Here is a 15,084-nt window from a genome sequence, read left to right as displayed (position 1 = left end):
TCTGTGTCTCCCTCTCTCTCTGCCCCTCCCCCGTTCATGCTCTGTGTCTCTCTGTCCCAAAAATAAATAAACGTTGAAAAATAAATAAACGTTGAAAAATAAATAAATAAATAAATAAATAAAATAAAAAAATAATAAAATCACCCTGCATGTCTGAGCTAGTTTTTATGTAGTGATTTGCTGCTTGGATCACAACATTTAACTATGTTTGCGTTTAGAAAATCAAAGATGTGCTAAGATTGAAAAAAAGTGGTACTCCAGAGGCAGCAGGTTAGATAAGATATTGTCCAGTTATATTTAGTATAACAATTTATATGATGCAATGATAAGTGGCATGGCTAAAGGACTTGAAAAGCAGCCTGAAAGACTCTGCAAAATGTTTTCTGCTGACAGGCAACCCCACTGGCACTAATTTCAGTTCTTTTAGGCTCTATTCCAGCATATTTCCAGACCAGTCCGATATCTCTCCTGACGTTGGGTTTTTCTCCAGCATCCAAATAGTGAGTCCACAATTCTGTACTCCTTGTCTTATTTATTTGTTTGTTTGTTTGTTTGTTTAGCTTTGGTTTGCCTTTTTTAAAGTTTATTTATTTATTTTGAGAGAGAGAGAGATAGCACACAAGCAGGGGAAGGGGGGAGGAGGGAGAGAGAGAGAGAGAGAGAGAGAGAGAGAGATACAGAGAGAGAGAGGGACAACCCCAAGCCGGCTCCGCACTGTTGGTGCAGACCCCAATGTGGGGCTCAAACTCATGAACCATGAGATCATGACCTGGGCCAAAATCAAGAGTCAGATGCCTGAGTCAGTCAGACACCCATTTTTTTTTTTTTAAACAAAGCTCCAAAACCATAGATTTGTTTCCGGGTTTACCTGTTGTGTGAGTGGCTACTGCCCCATGGGGCTTCACAAACTTCTCTCTGAAAAAACACTCCCTCCAAATTGAATCCTGCACTTAAAGAGCAAAACTTCACCCGTCTTAAGTACTTTAGGCTTTAGACATGATTTTCACAGAAAATGGATAGAGAGGTTTTAAGCATTGGTTTAAAAACACAGGATTCAAAGGTGGCCAGTTTAATGGGGACAATACTTCAGATGGGTAATGTCACTCCAGATGAATAAGTATTTTTGGAGTGCTTCCTGGAGGAAAGAAATAAGAAATTCTTTGCCTCTGCTGAGTGTAATTTTCAAATACCTTACTTTAGAGTTACTATTGATTTTTTTCATTTAATTATATAAATAAATAAATAAATATTTGTTCACATTTTATTGAAACCAAAGTGTGCTTATTTGTAAAATGATATTTGTCACAGGAAGAACTTGTGCACCTGTATACATAACTGTGAGTTTATTATTTTTTTAAGTAAGCTTTTGCCCAAAAGGGGGTTTGAATTCACGATCTGGAGATTAAGAGTCACATGCTCTACTGACTGAGTTAGCCAGGTGTTCCAGAGCTGTGATATTTCTTTTTTTTTTTTTTTTCTAATTTAGGTTAGTTAACATAGAGTGTAGTATTGGTTTCAGGAGTAGAATTCAGTGATTCATCACATACAACACCCAGTGCTCATCACAAGTGCCCCCTCCTAAATGCCCATCACCCATCAGCCCATCCCCCACCCACCCCCCTCCATCAACCCTTAGTTCGTTTTCTATATTCAAGAGTCTCTTATGGTTTGCCTCCCTCTCTGTTTTTATCTTATTTTATTTTTCCTTCCCTTCCTCTATATGCATCCATTTTGTTTCTTAAATTCCACATATGAGTAAAATAATATGATACTTGTCTTTCTCTGACTGCCTTGCCATTTCCAACAATGTGGATGGGACTTTGAGTGTATTATGCTAAGCGAAATAAGTCAGCCAGAGCTGTGATAGTCTTAAGTCAAGAGCAAACTTGGACTAAAATAATTTATTACAGAATTAAAATATCTAAAGGAAAGTCAATCCCAATATTGCCATTCATATTCTTTCTTTTTCCCCTTCTGGATGATTAAGATATTTAGAGCACTGATTTCAGCCAACAGAAGCTTTGGAAGGGATGAAGGACAGATAAAATCCCATGAGGTTCCTTCACCAACAGGACTTGCTGAGATCTGGAAACCATTCCCCTAGGAGATCCTTCCCAAGAAAGTTGTTCCCCATCCGCTATTCCTGCTAGCTTTGGCAAAATTTCTCATCCAAATGGAGAGAAAGAGGGTCTAGTTGACTGGCTAATCCCGAATATTAAAAAACAATAGAAGCTGGTTTCAGACCTGCGACGTCTCTAATTTTTAATAGTCCATGAAATGTTTTAATGAAAATCAGGAACCTTTTCATTGGGAATGGGGTTTCTACAGTTTTATATACTTGCCATTCTATCAAAAACAAAAGTAATGATTTTAGACTAAAATCTAATGTAAATAGAAAGCAAAGTTTGTATGCATATATATTTATCTGCATAGGTGAATACTAATGCAGCTCATTACACCAAGGCATCATGAACATTTAATGAAGCCAGGGGATTTTCAAATTCTTTCAAACCAATTTGGACATCTTTGTAAAGAACAGTCTTTATAGTTAGAGTGTTTTTCTTATTGTTTGTAGAAGAGAACAAATTCACTCTTCACCATTATGGCATCTAAATTTCTGAACAAAGAGGTCCCTCAAACACTAACTCTTCCAAAAAATGTTCAAAATGGTGAATACTCAAAAGAGAGTTGGGATGATTGACTTTTGTACTTACAGAAAGGACTTGTTAAGATTCCTTTGACATCTTCCCCTGGTAGTGCCTTAATGTGCTTCCACCCTAATTCACTGATGCCAACCTGTGTAAGAGTTCATTAGCTTCAAATGCTCTTACTCAAAATTTACCAAATGATATAATGGCTTCACTAATTCTTTTTATGTTCAATTTTCCTAATCAGGTAATTATTAGTTTTTCAAATTGAAACATAATTGACATAGAACGTTGTATTCGTTTCAGGTGTACAACACGATTAAGTATTTGTATATATTGTGAAACGATCAGTGCAAAAAGTCTAGTTAACATCCAGTACCATATACAGTTACAAAACTTTTTTACTTGTGATGACAACTTTTAAGATTTATTCTTGGCAATTTTCAAATATAGGATACGGCATTATTAACCATTGTCACCATTGTGCACATTACCTCACCATGACTTATTTATTGTGTAACTGGAAGTTTATACCTCTTGACCCCTTTCATCCATTTCACCCATCACCCACTCCTACCTCTGGCAACCATGAATTTGTTCTCTGCATCCATGAGCTTGGCTTTTCATTTTTGTTGTTGTTGTTTAGATCACACATGTAACTGAGATCATACAGTATTTGTCTTTCTCTGTTGACTTATTTAGCTTAGCATAATGCCCTTCAGGTCCATCCATGTTGTCACAAATGGCAGGATTTCATTCTTTTCTATGGCTGAAAAGTATTCCACTGTGTATATACCACATCTTTATCCATTAATCCATCAATGGACACAAGTTGCTTCCACATCTTAGCTATTGTGAATAATGCTGCAATGAACAGAGGGGAGCAAATATCTCCTTGAATTGGTGTTTTTGTTTTCTTTGGATAAATACCCAGGAGAGGAGTTGCTGGATCACATAATAGTTGCATTTTTAATTTTTTGAGGAACCATATGGTTTTCCATAGTGGCTGCACCAGTTTCCCACCAACAGTGCACAAGTGTTACCTTTTCTCCACATCTCTGCTAACACTTATTTCTTATCTTTTCGATAAAAGCCATCCTGACAGGTGTGAGGTGATATTTCACTGCAGTTTTGATTTGTATTTCCTGATGATTAGTGATATGGAGCATCTTTTCATATATCTGTTGGCCAGCTATATGTCTGCTTTAGGAAAGTGTCTATTCAGGTCCTGAATAGTATTTTTTGAAGCTATGAAAAAAAGAAAACTTCTTAAATAATTTACTAGTTTTTCACAGGTAACCTGTAATAATAATGAGAGCTAAGTGCACATAAAACATGCATACTCAACAAATAGATTTGGCCAACTTATATTTACCATGTTGGTTTAATAGTCATCTGATTTGATTTTAATTTAGAGATAATTTTGGTTTTCTCAAGAAATGAAGAATACCCTCCTGAGATAATATGATACCTATGATATATTGTATTCTATTTGCTATGTGTGACCTTTTTATCATAGCAGAAAGGAAATATTTTAAGGTATTTTCATGAATCAGTTAAGGTATTTTAAAAATCAGAACTTTCATATGCCAGAAATAGTGACACCACCCCAACCCCCCCTCCGCCGCAATGTGGCACAATCCAGGGCAATTGCCATGGTGTGGAAACATCACAATGATATGGAACTCATTCAAAGGGAAGCTTATCGGTGTCTGGAATATTAACTAAAAGCTATTATAATAGATCAAATATATACTAAAAAGTAATGGAATATTATATCTATAGGTGATTCTTAAGAAGATGAGTATTATGAAAATTCAGTGAATAATCTTCACAGAATATTTACATAAAGAATGTGAAAAGAAGTTTCATTCATATTATCTTAAAAAATGGTGCTGGGGGGCGCCTGGGTGGCTCAGTCAGTTAAGCGTCCGACTTCGGCTCATGTCATGATCTCGCGGTCCGTGAGTTCAAGCTCCGCTTCGGGCTCTGTGCTGACTGCTCACAGCCTGGAGCCTGTTTCAGATTCTGTGTCTCCCTCTCTCTCTGACCCTCCCCCGTTCATGCTCTGTCTCTGTCTCAAAAATAAATAAACGTTAAAAAAAATTTTTTTTTAAAAATGGTGCTGGGGCTCCTGGGTGGGTCAGTGGTTGAGCATCCGTCTCTCGATCTTGGCTCCTGATCTCACAGTTTGTGGGATCAAGCCCCACATCTGGCTCTGTGCTGTCAGCCTGCTTGAGATTCTCTCTGCCCCTCCCTTGCTTACTCTCTCTCTTTCTCTCTCTCTCTGTCTTAAAAAAAAAGCACTTTGTCTCAGTAATCTAATATTTTATTTTATGGACCATTTGTGAAACCTTTCATGTCCATGCAGAATTACATGAATATAAACCTGAGTTTTGTTTTGTTTTTATTTTAGAGAGAAAGAGAGAGAGGGGTGGGAGAAGGGCAGAGGGAGAAAGAGAGAGAATCTTAGCGTGGAGCTTGTTGTGACACGGGACTTGATCCCAAGACCTTGGGATCATGACCTGAGCCGAAATCAAGAGTTGGACACTCTACCGACTGAGCCACCCAGGCACCCCTAGACCTGAGATTTTTAAAAGATAAAATACCGAAGTCATAACATTATTAACAAAACATTAACAATTCTAATGATAAAACATGATATTCTGTAACTTGTTCAAATTAAAATGGTATAATAAAACCTAAGAACAGGTATTATTATTTTAATGAGAGCATTTTTGCATAACAACAGTATAAAGACCAGCATAGAAGTAAACAGATATATGATTCTGATGGATTAACTGGGATGGAAAATGAGAAATATAAAATAAAGAGAAATGTAAGGCCTGGGAAGAGAGGGTCACTCTCACATTTTTGTAAATGTGGAGTGATGCTATATTATGTTTTGATGATATGACAGAAAAAGATAGTTTTAATAAGTGACATCTCTAGTAAACAAGTAGCAGAAAAGAGTGAAACGTCTACCTATAAAATATTCTAAAATGAAAACAAAAATGTTACTTTAGCAAGCTATCTGGATCATAGTGACATGCCCCACCATGTTCTAACATGATACATACTGGTGTTCAGATTCCTAAGACCACTCTTCAAATTCACGTCTCTACTGCCTGATTGTTTGGGGTGTGCAGTCTTTCCGTAACTGACCAGCATCTAAGAAAATCGAGAGCTCCCTTGTTACAATTCAAAAACAGAAATCAAGTTTTTGAAACACAGGAAGGAAACTTACACTCCTTCGGTGATGGCGAGTTAATTCATGTTTTTTCCACTGTGAAAAACCAGCCTGAATCCGTGGTTTTCTCTTCGGGCGCTATGACAAGAAATGTTCTTCTCTCTTTGTAAGTACATATTTTAAGCCAAATCTTCTGGGAAAAAAAAAATTAAGTGTAAAAAGCCTCCATCAGTACAAGTATAGAGTTAATTTCCTTGATAATTTTACTCAGATCTACACCTTAGAAAAGTTCTTCTCACAAGGTATTTTTAAAGTGAAGTTGCAAAGAAAAAAATGGGGGAAAAACTATCCACAAGAGCATAAAACCTAGATTTTTAGTGTTTTCCCTCATCCTTCTTTTCTGGAAAGAAATGAAATAGAGGTGGTAGAGTGTTTTTCTATTGAGAGCATGGGTGTGAGATTTATATATTTGCTTCCTTCCTTTGAGCAGTAGCAATAGAAAGAAAACTATCGAAAAGACTCCCTGTGCAGGGTTTCATGGGAGAGGATTTAAGCTGAGTACCAGATAGCATCAGGCTTGCAAGAGTCTGACATCTCTGCCCCAGACTCTTTTTAAGTGATTACCCTTTTCCTTGTCAAAGAAATTTGGCCCACAACTCAATGTGCCCCTTATTATGAAAGGGGGTGGGGTAAATGAAAGGCATTTTCTCACCTAATGAGATGTCAAAGGTGAAATCACTGAAATCAGCAAATTCTGACTTTCGTACAGAAAAAAATGCCATATTTTACACGTCAATTTTGTGATATTTAGACTCCCATTCTTCATAAAGTTAACACTGTTCATGCACATTGTGGATTGGGATGGTTTACTTTTCTGTGAATTAACTAAGTTCTGATATTTTCCCTTATTAAAAAAATGTGTGAACACTAGCAGTATTGGAATTTTATCTTTAATAATATTTGCAGGAAAAAATATTTAAGTTCCCCGATCTCTTAAGAGGAGGTAACAAATGGGAGCAGATACAGAGCCATACTTAAGATACATGAACGACTTTCAGAAACGATTCTAAGTTAAATGTTCCTGACATTTTACATAGGGCCCTTAAACAGAAAATGTTCTTTACCTGCAAAGACAAGAATTTATTTCATATTTTTAAAAACCTTTTTACTTGTTTATTTCGATAGCAGATTGAAGTTTTCTAAGAAATGTCCTTTCAGCTAATGATGTAACCTAGTTAAATTATTTACTCTCAGCTTTGATTTTTTTTTTTTTTTGTATTATTATTAAAACACCTACTAAAAGGGTTTCTGGACCCAATTTCAACACGTGTGTGGGGAACAAACAAATCTTTTTTTTTTTTTTAATTTTTTTAAATGTTTATTTAAAAGACAGAGAGTGAGTGGTGGAGGAGCAGAGAGAGGAGGAGAGACACAGAATCAGAAGCTGGCTCCAGGCTCCGAGCTGTCAGCACAGAGCCCAATTCGGGGCTCAAACTCACAGACCGCAAGGTCACAACCTGAGCTGAAGTTGGACGCTCAACCTACTGAGCCACCCGGGCGCCTCCCCAACAAGCAATTCTTGGACGCTGACTCGGTGTCCTACTATTGAAGTCAATTCTTTCTGCCTGGAGAAGGCAACCCCACAGGTTAAGGGCTCAGAATTCTCCTAAGACTACCCGTCTTGCCACTTCAGATTCCCAGTCCCAACCAAACGCAGATTGTCAGCTGTGCTTCTGACAGACGGGCTGCAGAATGGGGGTTCCCAAGACACCCTCCCACAGTTGAGGGAGTTTGCTAGAGCTGCTCACAGAACTCCGGGAGCCATTCTCCTTACTAGATCCTTGGCTTCTTATAAAAGGGTGTAACTGGGGAACAGCCCGATAAAAGAGATACACAGGGCAAGGTGTGGGGGGAGGGTGTGCAGCTTCCCTGGCCTTTCGGGGCACACTGCTCCCTCCAATCTCCACCTGTTCACCACCCTGGAAACTCTGCAGACTCATCCTTTTCTGATGGAGGTTTCACTACATACATATAATTGATTGAACTGATTGATTAAATGGAAGTGATTGATTCACTTCCAGCACCTCTCCCCTCCCTGGTGGCCAGGGGGTTTGGACTGAAGGTTCTCACCCCATAACCACTGGGTTGGTTCTCTAGACAACCAGCCCCTATCCTTTGGTGCAAATGTCACCTCATTAACATATCAAAAGACACATTTATTGCTCTCAACCTTGAAAAAATTCCAAGGGTTCTGAGAACCAAGAACCAAGGACTATGGACAAAGGCCAAATATGTATTCCTGATAAATTACAATATGGCACATACGTATATTCACACATGAACACCACAGATGTTACCCTCAAGATAACCTAAAACCATCATTTTATTGAGTGGAAAACTGAAGCATAAGAGACGTTAAGTGACTTGAACTTGTATCCAGATAGCTACTAAAAGAATGTAATAAATTTCTACTACAGTGTTTGCTTTATCGGTTCCATGATAAAATGTGGGCTACCAATGAAATACTTGTTATTTTGGCAAGTGTCAATTGATAAGTATTAGTGAGAGAATAATCACAATAATTTGTTTTATGCCATTTACCTTTTGTGTTTGTTTTGCTTCAAGCTATATCACAAACATCCTTGAAATGAAAATGTAAACTGTCCAATGTCAGCGATGGAAAAAATAAGACAGGGAAAAATTGCAGGAAAAAGTGAACAATAATTAAGTGTTCAAGTACTAATTACAACTTAAATGTCTTGAAAAGAAAGTTAATTCTGAGCTTCCTATAAAATAGTGTCACTGTATATAGAATTCATTTTTTAATACCTCCTCTGTGCAAGAAACTCATTTGCCAGATTTGCTTTCAATGGATTGTACCATTGTTTTATTAAGGCCTCCTACAATAATAGATGCAAAGACCATTAAAATAAACGTTGCTTCTGTCTCATTAATTTGTTTGATAACTCCTTTTTATGCATACCAGACTAGGTGAACTTTCTTTAAAATGAAATTTTAGGTGCATGGACCACACTGACCCCTTTCACAAGTACTGAGATAACACTAATGGAATTAATGGGATTGTTCCATGTCATTATTATCATTGTTCCAGAGTATTCATACAGCAGCACATTACGACAAGAGGTTACAGAGATCTAAAAATAACAGTCCGCAATCAGTACAAAACCATATTTAGATCCCCAGGTGTATGCCGCAATATTCTGAATCCAATTCCCGAAGGGTTAGGACACATTTACAGCAATTAAACAACACTCCCTTTTATCTCAGGAAAGGGTGAAAATCTATTTTCGCAATCAGCTGCAATTATTGGTCCATTATCCCATTTTCCCTCTGAGGATTGTTCATGATCTTGGACCTTTGAACACATGAGCTCCCAACACTTCAGCCTTCGGGAAATAGCCATCCCCGTGTAAAGACAGCTCAGTAATGGCCAATCATGAAAAGAAGACGGAGCACTCAAAATAGGTTGCCTCATATTCAAGTAAATACATAAAACTAATAAAAAGCAGTTTGGAAACGCACACCGGAAGATATATGAGCAAGCATGTAGTGATTATGTCCATATAAGTGGTATTCTGGAAAGCTGTCAGAGAAACTGTAAGAATTAAGATTGGATAATCCACACATAGAAAATATAGGGAGTGCCTATTACGTGCCAAGCATCATCGTGAGCTGGAGCTGCAGTAGTCTTAAAATTAAAAGCAGAACTCTACCTGCGAAAAGATTTAGTGAGGAGGTCCGGCAGGTAATGACTTCAAGGTGAGATGTGATTAACGTCCTATAAGTGGGGCAAACCATGCTGGACAGTTATGGTCACTTAAATCACTCCTGGCTGGAGTAGCCAGGGAACATTTAATAAAAAAAGGGAACGTTTCATCTGACTTTTATCCTTTCTGGGGGAATCTCAAAGATACCTGGACAAGTTAAATTTATGCCAATGCCTTTTCTGATCCAGGGCAGGGTGGAAAGGCATCCTTAAGACTTGTACACTCTCTGTTTCAGGCTATTATGAAAAAGTATTGAGACATTAATCTTAAGAAGGTTGCATAGCTACAATTCTCAAGCCAATAGGTGCATGGTGGTAAATAGCATGGCATCCTTTGGTTGGCAGGGGCCAAAAGATTGTTCTGTCCTCCTGATATGCGGTATTACTTGACCCACCTTGGGACAAAGGTGAGAATGATTGCTCAGAACCATTTCTTATCTCTACGAAAAGTGACTACATTTTCATAAAATAAATTGAGCCATCTGGGTAAGTGCTGTCTGGGTTCATGTGAGTCATAGCTTTTTCCACATTTCCTGAAATGTAATCCCACTGGTTAAAAATTCCCAAGATGGAGAAACAATCGCAGGTATCACAGCTATACATTTTGTTTTTACCCAAGAGCTTCCTCTCCAGATATTGATGCAACTGGCCTCTCATCTCTCCCCGGAGCCAGTAGTGTTCGAAACTATTACGGGGCACAGTAACAATGGTTTACGGCATAAGCGAGAAAACAAGCATTGTTAGGAAGGCGAAACTTCTCTTATTCTCATGATAATATCAAGCTTGTCCATTTACAAAGGGACATTCTGGTTAATCAACTTTTAGGTAAAGAATGCTTTGCGACATTAACATCTTACTAAATAAAGAAAAAAGAAGATGGGGCTGATCTTGCATATATATTTTGTTTATGCCAAAGTAAAACCCAGATCTCATCAGAATGACTCTAAAACAATAACTTAAAAGCTCTTCCTTACAATACTTTCCACAGCAAATAAGTTTTTACTCCATTTTTGAACTTAGGAAGAAACATGTTTTAGACCCTGCTTCATTCTCTTTCCATCACTACAGAGTTATTTTTTTATAACTTTAATTACTAATGTTTATCACAGTTAGTGCAACATATTTTAATTTAAATCACGTGCCCAAATTACTGCACCACTTAATTTATACTTTATTTTCCAAAGTTTTTTTTTCCTATACTTATTTCAATCCTTTAGAAAGAAACAATGCATGGGGGAGAAATAAGAGATTTATTCAATGATACTGAACTTTTTCTATAATCTTTCTAGAATAAGATGCTCATTATATTTTTTTTCCTCTCCCAGCATGGTGTTTGCCCTTTTTCCTATGTAGAAATTCCTATAATTCATTCAAGTTTGCCTCAAATTCAACATCTTTATAGAAATTAACTACTATGATATTAGAAGCATGTAATTTTGCCACATTCATAACATTTGTCAAGTTTGTCTTTGCCACTGCCATTGCCTTTTTATTATTTCTACTAATATACTAATATTTATTGACTCAATTATTCAATGTGTATTGTTTACCAAATACCATTACTTATTCTTGAAAGGAACAATCCAAATGACAGCCCTGCCTTAGTTTAAAGCTAGGTTCTCTTTTCTGCTTATTATGGATCTTTGATAAGAAATACAATTGCTGAGAAGTCTGTTTTGCTTGCTGTTTGCTACGAGCATTGTGGAGCCTTTCCTGAATGTAACCCGCTGTGTAGTAAAATAGGTTGTAAACCTTCCTAAATGTAGGTAATGGAATGTAGTCTGATAAGTAACGGAATGAGTAATTGTACATAAATTAACCAGCATATCTCGCTTCTGTAAACCTGCTTGCTTAAGCACATTCCTCACCTACCCTACCCTCTTCCCCCTTCCCCCTTTTTTCCTCCCGCCACAAGTAACGGACAAAGCCTTCCCGCCAAAGGACAGACAAAGGACGCCCAATCAGAGAGCAACAAATGTCCTTACTTTAAAATCAATCAATCAGGCCCCTCATAATTTGAAACCTCCCCTGTGCTGTTTGTCTCTGTCTATAAAAACGCTGTACCAACCCTGATCGAGGCCTCTTGCGTCACCGGCGACGAGTGCGCAGGGGACCAGGTTCGAACCTGCAAGAAACGACCCTTGCCACTTGGCTTTGACTTACGACTCTGGTGGACTTTTGTGGGAGGTTTTGGAACGTCGGGCATTACAATTCTGAATTCTGTAAAGAAGAAAAGATGAATCAGAAATGGATAAGGTAATCGTAAATCTTTCTGTTCAACAAGAAAGACTGCACTTGTACATAGATGTCTTTCATATAGGACTGAGCATTTAAATTAAGAAGCGAGGCCCAGGGTGAGTTACAGGAGCTCATAAACAGAAAAAAAGGAAGTATAAGGTGATGACGAAGAGTGCAGTATACCACAGGGCTAGGAAGTTCGGGCTTTACTCTGTATAATAAAAGGAATAAGTGAAGGCTTTCAACAGAAGAGGTAAATGGTCAGATGTAGCCTAACGGAAAATTAAACTGATGGCATTGGTTATATTGAATCAAACCGAGAATGGCTGGAATGTGGGAGAGAGCTATCCTACATGAAATTTAATGAGAACCTCGTTAGGAAAGTGTCAGTGAAAGTAAAGAAGAAACAGATGTAAGATATAATTTAAACAGAGGCTTAGTTGAACACAGATGCTGGCTGATGGTGGGTATTGGAAGTAGGGAAAGGAATCCATGGTGTCCCCAAGTTTTGGGAACCGAATGATGGAAAGATTTGGAAAAGGAATCAGACGTACAAGAAAAGATACTTGGAAAAGATGGAACTTGGAGGGAACGCTCAAGAATGAAGGTCAGTAAGATAGACATCCAAATTTTAGGACACATGAATACATTTCCATCACCATAAGTGAGCAGGAATTTAACATTTAAGTAGAGAGATGTGAAGCCATGCTATAAGGAAACTTCTAGGGAGATGTATAGAAAGAAAGACAAAGTAGGCCACAGATAGCCTTCCTGTTGTGGGGGATCATTATTAAAGGGAATTTATAGCATGTTATGGTTACTCCTGGGCTGAACTCCTGGATATCAGGGATGCCTAATATTGACTTTTGAGAGATTTTTATAGGCAGACTTTCCAAACATATTTATGATATTTAATTATTCCTCGATTTGTGCCAAGATATTTATGTATGTTGTTACAGGGCAAATCAAGGAGTCGATACATGCTTCAGAAGTTTCTGCTCCAATATTGGCTTGTTTCTTTGCAACAAAACTTCTTTCCTTGCAACATAATATTTTTATGATAGTATTACCCATAATGATGGTTGAGAGGCAAAATATACAAATGGACAGTGGCCAGAACTTGTATGACCATAGAACTCTACAGAAACCAGCTCAGAAAGCAAAACACCAGTCCCTGCATCATTAGACCCAGAAAGAGTCGACCTTGGTCACTGACTGTCCGCTTTCTTATTCTTGTGTCTGCTTCACCCCAACCAGAGACGATACGTTCCCCAAGCAATCTATGAGATGCCCCACTTCTGGTCAACCTGCCTCCAACTTCCTCATGCCAACAATCTCCAATTAGAGCACACCTGAAGTCTTCCTTTTTTCATTGTATATCTTTCCCACTCCCCTGCCTGCCTTTGAGTTTCTGCCAAGTGCAAGTGATGCTGGCTGACTCCTTGCTTTAGCATGTTCTGAATAAATAGCTCCTGGGCTTTTTTTTTCTTTTTTCATTTGGGTGGACTTTGCCTATTTCTGGAGTTTTCTAAGAGAAATGACCTGCACTGCTCATCCTTGGCCCCCAGCTTTCAGACAGGTACAGGATCCATAGAATCCCTTCGTGCCTTGCTGTTAGTGGCTTGTCAAGCCTGCACCAACATGGTAAGTCAGCACCATGTCAACTATTCGCAGGATATTTGCCTATATTGTAACAGAAGGGATACTGAGATAAAGATTACTTTGCCAGTAAAAAAAAAAAAGAGAGAGAAGAAAGAATGAAAAAAGAAAAGACTGATGATGCTGATTTGTTCAATCACTGACATCAATAAATTGTTATCCCTCACTCCTCAGTAGTACCTAACCCAGATATCGTCCTATCATCAATTCCTGTAGGGCCACATACTTTGTTGTAGTGGAGTGTGCCTATTTCAGTGTGCCTTATAGATCAGGACAGTGAAGACATTTTTGGCCTCACCTGGAGAGGATAACAATATACCAGGACAAATATTCCATGGGTTCACTAAAACCCTCTTATTTTTCTCAGTTCCTCAATCAAGATGTAAAAGAGATCTAAATTTCCTTTGTGTTTCAGTTCTGATACAATCTGTAGAAAGTCTCCCACTATGTTGAAAGAACAAAGAAGCCTATAAATGATGCCATTTATTTCCTCTCAGCCTTAGATGAAAAAGGAAATAAAGTTGCCAAAGACAAATTATAATTTTAGCAAAACACAGTCTATCATTTGGGCCTTGACCTCTCTATGGAGAAAAAAAAAGCCATTCAGTTTTGATAGAATAAAGACTATCCACACTTATCCTAGAACTCTTACAGAAGGACTATTGGAGGATATCTAGGCTTCTCTGGATATTGCAGACAATAGAGACCAATTGTTTTTCTGAGACTGCAAAACCTCTTTATGAGTTGACTAAGTCCTCAGTAAGAGACTCTCTGCTTTGGGAACCCAAATAAGAACAGGTCTTCTTGAACCTGAAGAAGTTTCTCAAAGGTTTCCTAACTACAAAACACCTTTTTGCCTATTTTTGCATAAGTAACTTGACAAGCTTTGGAGTCCTTTTGGGGGTTTATGGGAACCATCAAAAACTTACTACAGCCTTACCTTTTACCCAGTTGCAAAGGTTTATCCCCCTTGTATTAGAGCAATAGCCACCAATGAGACACGTGCTAATACTTCTGTTGAACTAGTTCCAGGCTCCACACTTGGTCACACGGTTCTCAGACAACTGACTGAGAATATACAACACTTTTAAGCCGGCTAATTATGTCTGTGAGATTGTGTTACTCTCTCCTTCTCACGTGACTATTCAAACTCTAGAACACCATGAGTCCTGCCCCTCTCTGAGGAAAAGGAACCTCAGGATTATTTTACAGCAGCTAGGTAACTTTTGGTACCTTACTCAGATGCATTAGAGACTCTCATTGGGAACCCTGACCTGATATTATTTGTTGATGATCATACCTGAAAATTGGAACTGAAGGTTATCAGGCAGTATATGCCATCTCTAATTTAAGCAGTCCCTTGGAGTATAGACCTCTGCTTGAGGTAAAAGCAGCCCAGATGGTAAAATGTATTTCACTTGCTAGAGCTTTTCAACCAGCCAAACTCTGGAGAGTCCACATACAGACTGGTGCAAGGATGTTTTTGGAATAGTACATGACTTTGGGATGCTTTGGAAACAAAAGTGTTTCTCATTAGCTGGAACCCCCATCAAAAGTAAAAA

General features: G+C 38.1%; 1 long non-coding RNA gene across 1 annotated transcript; it reads right to left on the bottom strand.

The window, feature by feature from the left end:
• Nucleotides 1–639: 639 nt before the first annotated feature.
• Nucleotides 640–5,225, bottom strand: LOC121040860 (uncharacterized). Its single transcript, XR_005795481.1, has 2 exons — nt 5,174–5,225; nt 640–769 (listed from the first exon to the last, which is right to left on the bottom strand). It is a non-coding gene; the product is annotated as an uncharacterized LOC121040860 (long non-coding RNA).
• Nucleotides 5,226–15,084: the final 9,859 nt, after the last annotated feature.

The sequence above is a fragment of the Herpailurus yagouaroundi genome, unplaced genomic scaffold (genome assembly GCF_014898765.1).
Source record: "Herpailurus yagouaroundi ecotype Mexico unplaced genomic scaffold, PumYag 29, whole genome shotgun sequence".
NCBI classification, from domain to species: Eukaryota; Metazoa; Chordata; class Mammalia; order Carnivora; family Felidae; genus Herpailurus; species Herpailurus yagouaroundi.
Note: the sequence above shows the minus strand (reverse complement) of the source record. Positions and strands in the feature narration are given on the sequence as shown.